Raw genomic sequence first — 10,362 nt, forward strand, 5'->3', positions numbered from 1 at the left:
CGGCTCTCTCATTAGAGCAAAACTCCCCGCCCCTGTCTGTCCTAAACACTTTGATTCATCATTCAGGTTGATCTTAACATAAAGCTTTAAACTTTTGGAAAGATTCAAATGCCTCACCTTTTGTTTTCAAAAAATAAACTCACATCAATCTGCTAAAGTCATCTACCAACAAGAAAAAGTACCTGTTGCCTCCAGGGGTGGGTGGTGATATAGGACAACAAATATCTCCGTGCACAAGGTCTAGGATCTTTGAAGCATTAAAAGTTGTCTGCTGTGGGAATGAATTCCTGGCATGTTTTGACATTGAACACCCTCTACAAATTTCTTTAGGTTCAACAACCTTCGGAAGGCCATGTGCCATCTCCTTCTCAGACATAAGAGTCATGGGTCTGAAGTTCACGTGTCAAAGTCTGTGGTGCCATAACCATGACTCATCTTCTATTTTTTGCCATTAAACACTCTGATTTGCTCCCCCTCGGTGATCAATTTATACAACATGTTATTTGAGCATTTTCGATCACCAAACCTGACTTCCCCAATTACAATTTCATTTAGATCAACAAATTTCGATCGTAACCCGGTCATATGATTGCTTGCTCCGTTGTTGAGATACCACAGGTTAGACTCCGTCCTCCTTTCAGCCTCCTGCTTCAATTTTGGTGTCACATTGTTTTCGTCTAGCAGAAACATGTTCTTTTCTTTTTCACCACACTTTGTTCAGAATAATGCTGGCTTGTTGTCATCAGCATGAATCAAATTAGCTTCTTATTTTTGTTCTTTCTTACACTTTGATTTTCAACATTCTGAGGCATAGTGTCCCAAGATACCGTAGTTGAAGAACCTTACTTTACTTTTATCTCGACTTCCTCAATTCTCATCCTTATTTCGATACTCATTGTCATGCCTGCCCTTCTGGTTTGGTGACGTTTTCTTTAACCACTCCTCTCTTGTGAGCAACAATTTCTCATTAGATGCTTCTCTATTTGACCACTCTTCTTCTGTCAAAAGCAGTTGTTTTCCAAAAGTCTCTGTTAGCCCACGAGTTCGCTTCTCATGAGCTTTTAGTCGCCCAACTGTTTCTTCCACTGTCATCTCCTCAAGATGGCCAAACTATTCAATCGTAGAGGCAATTTGGAGGTATTTAGGTGGTACTGCTCTCAGAAGCTTCTTAACAATATATGACTCTTCCATCATCTCACCTAGAACCCATATGTTCATCATAATTCCACACAACTTCATGCCGAAATCATCAATTTGTTCTATTTCTTTTATGCTCAAGGACTCCAGCTTGGCTCTTAAGGTTTGTACCTTAGCCTTTTTTACCCTGTCAGGTTTTAATGGCCTCCCAGACCTCTTTAGCCGATTTCTATTCTACAGCGGACAATAGAATGTCCTCCTGGTATGACGCCCTCAAAACCCGGGATCTAGATTTAGGGGTCACTAACCGATAAACCAAAGTATAATAAACACAGCAGAATAATATAATAAACATGACCCCTTGCATACAACTGGATCGATCACAGGTTATAGTATGAAACAAACACTAATACAAACCAAGTGTTTATTAGAAAATATAAGTCGAATTAGTTTTACAAACTCTTCAAATATTATTAAAAACCTCTAGACTATTCAACATCCCAAACAGTCTACCTGTAAAACATACTATTCAAAAGCACTCGACTTCTGATCATACCTGGAACTCAGGCCTGCTCTGGCCTAGCTGAAAGAATCAGAATAATAAACAAGTATGAGTGAAAGAAATGCTCAGCAAGAAGTATATAGCTTATGATTTAAAATAACAACAACAATATACCTGATGAACAAAACCAAATAATAGTACCTGAACAGTATAAAAACTAATATAAATTTTGATAATAAACAATATTCTTATATATATCTTTTTGTTTTGGATTACAATCCTCGAACGACGGTATGTTGCCACCGGTGATTAGCTGCGGAGCAACACCGGCATGCCGAAGTATATCCAACTAAACAAAGGGTTACCCAAGGCACATATCGGCCTAGCAAGGTATTATATCTTGTATAATACATAGCTCACACTACACCGCCGCCACGGCCTCTTACGCATCCATCCAATCCATAAAAACATATTTTCATCAAAGGAGTCAAATCAAATGACATCCGTACCAACATAACTCTCCATTTCTCATGGTCCAGAGTTATATCAACAACCGATGGCGAAATAACTAGAACAATTAGCTATTCGCTAATCTCAACTCAAAGTGTCACTGTATAGAGTAATTTATAGTGAAATGTAAAATGTTTAACTATTCTGAACTTAGAATAGTATAGAAACTGATATAATAGAGTTCAGAGTCAATATCACTTGAATGATAAGTGAAGATATAGATATTTGCATAACAGGAATTATAATAAACATCACTGGAACAATAAGTTAAGGTATGAATACTTGCCTGGTATGCTTGATAACCTTTCACTAAAACCCTGGCTTATAGCTGCTGGCTACTGACTCCACCTAATACTTGACTGCACTCCTTGCTATTTGTTCTATAAACGAAAGGACTATCTTAATTAATAGAACTGAACTCAATTGACGTAACTATACATCTTGACGTCTACCCCATCATTTATAATTAATCATGGTATTCTAAAACTATAAACAGATAGCATGCATATCACATAGCACGTAATCATGTTATTCATATAACATATATTCATATTTTACATGTAATACATAAATCAGATAGTCCACAGATAGGTTTCAGAACGCTTAGAATAGAAATCAGATCAATAACAGTGTTTATCTATTAAATACCGACTTAGACTCATACACAATTCAAATGACTTTGCATTACAAAAGAAATTAGGCCTCAAACGCATTTTTATTTAAAGCATAATATTTTTCTGAGTCTATATGCGTTCGCTTCGTATTAAACGGATGAACGGTTTATTTATTACGAATAAAATAAGAAATAAATAGAAATAAATCAATTAATAATAATATTAATTAATTTTTAATACCAAAATATAATTTTTAAAAGTTTTAAAAAAATAATTTTTAGGAATTCTTTGAATTAATTATAAATAATTTATATTTATTTAACTATTTATAAATAAAATTAATTGATTAAATGATTTAATCAATTAATTAAATTCATCAATAATTAACTAAAATAAATTATAAATAATTAAATCAAATTAAATTTTTGACGATAGTAAAAGAAAATAATATTTGGAATTTAAATAATTGAATAATTAATTTTTAGAATTTAATATAATAAGTAAATGATTTTTGAAATTAAATAAATAAGATTTTATAAATAAAATATAATTTTGAAATATTTTTAAAATAAAACCTATAGAAACAGATTTTTGAATTTTCCAATTGGGGAAAACGTATTGAACTCAGGTTATATTTAAAAAAAACGGGTCGTTCAAGAACGAATTCGGGTCGCTTAAGAATAACCCGCTGGTGTTCAACAAAATCCAGAAACCGGCCGCCGCGGGAAGAAGTCGGCCAGCTCCGATCTCAGCCAAACCTGGACAAAACGAGTTTGTTTATAATCCTAATACGTTCTAAATTATACAAGGATCACAAAAATGTGATTATCGCCGGAGCATCATCCACCCATCAATAACTTCAGCCAGAAACGACTCCCTCTCCGGTGAGCTCAACTTTATCCGGCCAACACCTCAAACTCCTCGATTTCTCACCCAAAACAAATGTTCAATACATAAAATTAAAGACCAGAACATGCCTAAACTAATGCTGTTTATCTTATAATCAAACAATCAAGAACAAATTCGAAACAATTCAAAATTCAACTATATAAAACTAAACATTTAATTTTTACTAAATCAAACCTAATTACTAAAATTATATACACAAATTAGTCCTTTATATAATAACATAGATGCTCATACCATCAAAAAAGTCCAAACAATCATCAATTACTTAGTTCGAAACTTGTCGATTCCGACGAACAAAGTTGGAACAGAAATCCGACCTTAGTACACGATTTTGGCATTGATTTGCTTGTCTTAACCACAGCGTTATTCCGGTATCAATACCAATACACACAGGTATGTAATCGATCAGAAATTGCTACCCTTGAAATATACTTTTGAGACTATGAGATAAGGAAGAAGACTATGTTTATCTGTTTTGGTTTCTGATTTTTTTTAAATCATACAGATAAACATTGAGGCTATTTATACTCAGTAACTTATCCCGATAAATCACAAATCGGTGACTCGATCTCGCATTTTAAAATAAAAGCCCGAAATTAATAATTTATGGGGAATAACTTTAAAAATAATTAAATATAAAATTTATATCAAAATTCCCCAAAAATTTCGAATAATTTAAAAATGCAAAAATTACGGGTTTTTGAAATTCATATGATTTTATAAAAAAATGAGAATACCAATTTTGTGGGCTTCGACGTCCCAGTGGGGGTCTCGGTCCGTTGATTTTTGAAAAAAAAAACAACTCCTAAATTATCAGAAAACCGCGAGAACACGTAAATTAAGTACATTCAACTGCACATAAAATGAGATAAAATGAGTACCTAGATAAAAACGTAAATAAATACGAGTCTAGATTGCAAATTGATTCATACGAATATAGTTTAAACACATATTAACCAATCAAAAAGTTTTCTGGTCCACACGGGAACACAAACAGTTATAACACATAATATCAGGGTAATAATCATTTTAACTTATATAAACCCACAATATTTATTTAATTAACATAGAAAATTCACATAATTTTCCGAGATATTACACCGGGATTCCCTGAAAAATGATTGCCAACGCCATTTTATCTATTTGTGCCTCGACCTGTTTCTTGCCGTTAGACTCCACTGCCTCCCACACGCCTTGTGCCTCCATGAACACTTTCATTTTTAGTGACCATGTCGTATAGTAATTCCTTGCCATCATGGGATAACTAAGTCCGATCGATCCCTCCTTTGGTTTTGACACTTCCATAGTTCCCGTCTTTGGCATATACTTGGGCATACACGACCAAGCTCTGATACCAAATTTTGAATAACAGAACTGGTATACACAACACACACTTGTGTAATTTGAAATGATAAAGGGTAAAAATTATATGTTTATTTCTTGCTGATACGAAACTGAAAGCATACAAGCAGAATTTAAAAAAATGAGCTGAAAACTGCTTCCTACAAACTAGCAACTCTCACCTTATTTATTAAAACAAGTTATTGACTCTTTTGAATACTACAATGTGGCTAACAAATGCCAATTTATTAAAAAAATCATAACTTAAAATAAATAAATAATAAATTTAGATTAAATCCAATCATTCTTAATATGATATTAAATTAAATATACAATTGTTCATTAATTATTTAAAATATAGTAATTAAAACATTGCAGCATTGACAAAGTTAAGAGAAACTTGCTCTTTCATTTTATAATTGACTTTGTTTAAATTAAAATTTAATGCAAAATATGTTTTATCATTACACACTTATATTAAGAATTGGGCAATAACTAAATTTCAGCCAAGAAATTACTATTTACAATCATATTACAAATTCCTAAATATATGACCATTACAATTTAATATTTTACTCCTTTCCTTTTAGCCTTTTCTTTGCTTTCTCTTCTCATCATGCATACATGATAGGGGTGAACTTGGATAAGATTGGCCATGTTACAGGATAAAAATGACAAAGCCCCCATTGTTTGGTTTGTAAAAATTGTAACCGGTCAACATAAACATATATTTTTGACTCAACCTTATTATATATATATATATATATATATATATATATATATATATATCGGGTTAGGTTAAACCTTTATCATGGTTCGATTCCGACATAAAAATACAAAATTAAAATCTAAAATTAATCGGTGAACGATGAAAATTGTAACATACAATTCCAAATTGAAATTGTTTTTGACATGGGAGCATGACTGAAGACCAAAATAGAAAGAATTGATGATCGAACATAAAGTTCTGTATATAAATATTCAAGAGATTATACATCAGCCGCTATTTAAAAAAATAAACAATCATACTACTATTATGATTTAAACAAAGTTTATTTTTTAAAAAAAGAAATATCCTTGGTCAAGTATTTTGAGTTTACAATTGCAGTAGACACAAAGTGTGATAGGTAGGATCTCCATTGAGTTCGTGAAAGTTAAGCTCTTGAAAGGTATGATTCGTTAACTCCATAATCTGCCCACTATTATACATGGATCCTGTTTTTGGGTTTCGAATTTTTTTTTTGTTTTATTTACGTTTATCCGTTGCGTTTTATGCCTCGAAACCCAACAATTTGCACACAGGGTTCTCTCAATATATAATATATATATCTCTGGTGGAATCATTCAAATCCACCAGAAAGTTTTTAAAGACTCTTAATTTTAATTACATGTGTTTTGATTCACTTAAGTTTTTATTCCGCATTGTGCTGATCAATACACTTATATTTATATTTGAGTTAGAATATTTTATTTCAAGAAAAAGTTTCAAGAATTCCATTCAACCCCCCTTCTGTAATTCTTGACATTGTTAAGGGACTAACAATTGGTATTAGAGCAAGCTCTTAACTTACAAAAAGTTTAAAGATCAAAACAATACAGCAAGATGAACAAGAAGGATGTTGGAGTCAAGATCCCTTTTCTGGATAAAGATAATTACCATCATTGGAAGGTAAAAATGCATCTTCACATGTTTTCTCAAGATGAGGCCTATGTGGACTGCATAGAAAGATGCCCTCATGTTCTAATGAGAGCTGCAACAGGAAATGAGCCATCAGTCCCCAAGCCAAGGCATGAATGGTCTGATCCTGACTTTGAACAAGTCAGGAAGGATAAAAAGGCCATGAATATCCTGTTTAATGGAGTTGATGGAGATATGTTTGACAACATTATCAACTGCAAAACTGCCAAGATGAGCTAATATCACAGGATTAATGAATATCACAGGATTATAAGGAGTTTACTTTGGAGAGACTGTATGGTATCCTAAAAACCTATGAGCTTAAAATAGAGCAGGATGAAAGGATGGAGAGAGGAAAGAAGAAAGGAGGATCCATTGCACTAGTTGCTGAGTTGGAAAAGGAGATGGAAGTGAAGATGGAAGCTGTTGAATCAACTTCAAGGGTCTATGAGAACAAGGGCAAGGGGCTTGCAGTAGAAAGTGAAGATTCATTGAGCCAAGATGACATGGAGGACATTAATGAACACCTAGCTTTTCTTTCCAAGAGATTTGCCAAGCTCAAGTTCAAAAAGAACTTTGGAGCAGCCAAGCCAAATAGAAACATGGCGGATAAATCAAAATTCAAATGTTTCAAATGTGGCTTGGCAGGGCATTTTGCCAGTGAGTGTAGGAAGTCAGATTCTAGTAAGAAAAAGTTTGAGTCTGTGGATTATAAGCAAAAATACTTTGATCTACTCAAGCAAAAGGAAAGGGCTTTTATTACACAAGAAAATGACTGGGCAACAGATGGTCTTGATGAAGATGAAAATGTCAGCTATGTCAATCTAGCCCTAATGGCCAAGTCTGATGAGACAGAAACAAGTTCCTCAAGCATTCAGGTAATTACTACAAAGCTTGCACATTTATCTAAAGCTGAGTGTAATGATGCCATTAATGACATGTCTACAGAGTTATATCATTTGCATGTTACACTTAAGTCTCTTACTAAAGAAAATGCTAAAATCAAAGAAAACAATTTGTTTTTAAGTGAGAGGAATAATGTGCTTGAGTCTCAGTTTATTAATTTTGAGAAATTAAGAATTGAATGTAAGATTGCCAAGAAGGAATTAACTGAGTCCTTGAAAAAGGAAGAAATTTTGAAGAAGCAGCTCGAGCGGGAACAAGAGGTGATTAAGGCATGGAAAACATCCAGGGATGTCCATGCCCAAATCACCAAAGTTCATGGAATTGAGTCTTTCTGTGATGAAGCCTGGAAAAAGAACAAAGAGAAACTATAACCTAATTTAGTAGATGGACTGCTAACAGATGTAGACTCGACAGATGATGAGGATCATCCGTCGGATAACAAAAAGTGTTATCCGTCGAATAATGAAAATTCTCATCCGTCGGCTGTGAGCAAGCCCATCAGTAAAGCCAAACTAGTTAAGCTGAATGAGAAGTATGGGTCTGTTTCCAAAAACTTTGTTTCAGGAGAGTCGAGTCAAGTTAAGAAAGGGAAAAAGGCTAATGTTGGTCACATGACTGTCAAACAGTTAAGTGACAGACTTGAAAAGATTGAGGTAAAAACAGAGACTAAAAAGAAAAACAATAGGAATGGTAAAGTAGGGATTAACAAACACAATAACTACACACCTGATAAATATGCTCCTAGAAAAATATGTGTCAAGTATGGTAGTGTAAATCATCTGTCTGTTAATTGCAAATCTACCATGCCTACTTCCATGTCTGTGCAACCTCAATTTCCTAACATGAATGCCATGCCTCCCATGCCTGTTAATGCTATATCTACACAGAACATGAATGCACAGTTTGCTAATATGCCATTTGCACCTAATCCTTATTATGCTGCATATAGTATGCCACAAATGCCATTTAGCATGCCTTACTGGAATAGCATGTTTACACATAGCATGCCATTTCCAGTTAGTCATAATATGCATGATAATTCTGTTGCAATGAATGATTTCAAAGGCCCAACTCAAATGACTAAGGATGAATCTGAAATTCCCAAGTCAAATGAAATAAAGCCTAAGAAACAGAAAAAAGAAAGCTAATAAGGCAGGACCCAAGGAAACTTGGGTACCAAAATCAACTTGATTTGATTTTGATGTGTGCAGGGAAACAGAAAGAATCTTTGGTACTTGGATAGTGGTTGTTCAAGACACATGACTGGTGATTCTACCCTGCTCACAGAGTTTAAGGAGAGAGCTGGCCCAAGTATTACTTTTGGAGACGACAACAAGGGTTATACTGTGGGATATGGCTTGATTTCAAAGGACAATGTCATCATTGAGGAGATTTCTTTAGTGGAAGGTCTCAAACACAATCTGTTGAGTATCAGCCAGCTTTGTGATAAAGGCAATTCAGTAACCTTCAACTCAGAAGCCTGTGTTGTGACTAATAAAAGAAGCAACAAAGTGGTTCTCACTAGTGTGAGAAAAGGGAATGTGTACCTAGCTGATTTTAACTCATCTAATGCAGAATCTGTAACCTGTCTTCTCAGTAAAGCAAGTCAGGATGAAAGTTGGCTATGGAACAAGAAGCGATCTCATTTAAACTTTAAGACCATGAATGAGCTAGTAAAGAAAGAACTGGTCAGAGGCATTCCTCTAGTGGAGTTTTCTAAGGATGGACTATGTGATGCCTGCCAAAAGGGGAAGCAGCTTAAAGCATCATTCAGGAAGAAACTTGATTCAACAATTGAAGAGCCTTTGCAATTGCTTCACATGGATTTGTTTGGACCAGTCAATATATTGTCAATCTCAAGGAAAAGATTTTGCCTAGTAATTGTAGATGATTTCTCAAAGTTCTCTTGGACATATTTCCTAAAGTCTAAAGATGAGGCTAGTGAAATCATCATCAATCACATAAGGCAAGTCAATAATCATCCTGATTTCAAGGTTAGAAGAATCAGGAGTGACAATGGAACAGAGTTCAAGAATTCTGTCATGAGAGCATTTTGTGAGGAAAATGGGATTCTGCATGAGTTTTCAGTAACAAGGACTCCACAACAGAATGGAGTAGTGGAAAGGAAGAACAAATCACTTATTGAAGCTGCAAGGACAATGCTTAAAGAATCTAAGTTACCAACATATTTCTGGGCTGAAGCTGTAAATACTGCATGTTACACTCAGAATATTTCTCTGGTTAATCAATCAAGATGCATGACTCCCTATCAATTGTTCAAGAATAAGAAGCCAACTCTAAACTTTCTTCATGTCTTTGGCTGCAAATGCTATATTCTGAGAAATAAAACTGATCAAAATGGGAAGTTTGATGCTAAAGTAGATGAAGGAATTTTCGTTGGATATGCTGTTGGTAAAGCATATAGAGTCTACAATCTAAGAACCAACATTGTTGTGGAATCAATACATGTTGTGTTTGATGATAAAAAGATTGAAGGACTGAAAGATGGAGATTACCATGAGAGCCTCAACTTCGACAATGTGGAGATGGTTAGTGATGATAGTGATGATGAAAGTGATCAAAAGAATGTATCTAAGGATAATGCAGATAAATCTACCACCAATGAAGCACAAAACCCAACATCTATCGAGTTGCATAATACTTCATCCGTCGGAAGGCAATCTGTATTATCCGTCGGGAGACAACCAACTTCATCTGTCGGCACTCAAAATTCACCATCTGTCGGGTTATCAAAAGGAGCAGGA

This window comes from Apium graveolens, unplaced genomic scaffold, assembly GCF_009905375.1.
Source record: "Apium graveolens cultivar Ventura unplaced genomic scaffold, ASM990537v1 ctg6924, whole genome shotgun sequence".
Classification (NCBI taxonomy): domain Eukaryota; kingdom Viridiplantae; phylum Streptophyta; class Magnoliopsida; order Apiales; family Apiaceae; genus Apium; species Apium graveolens.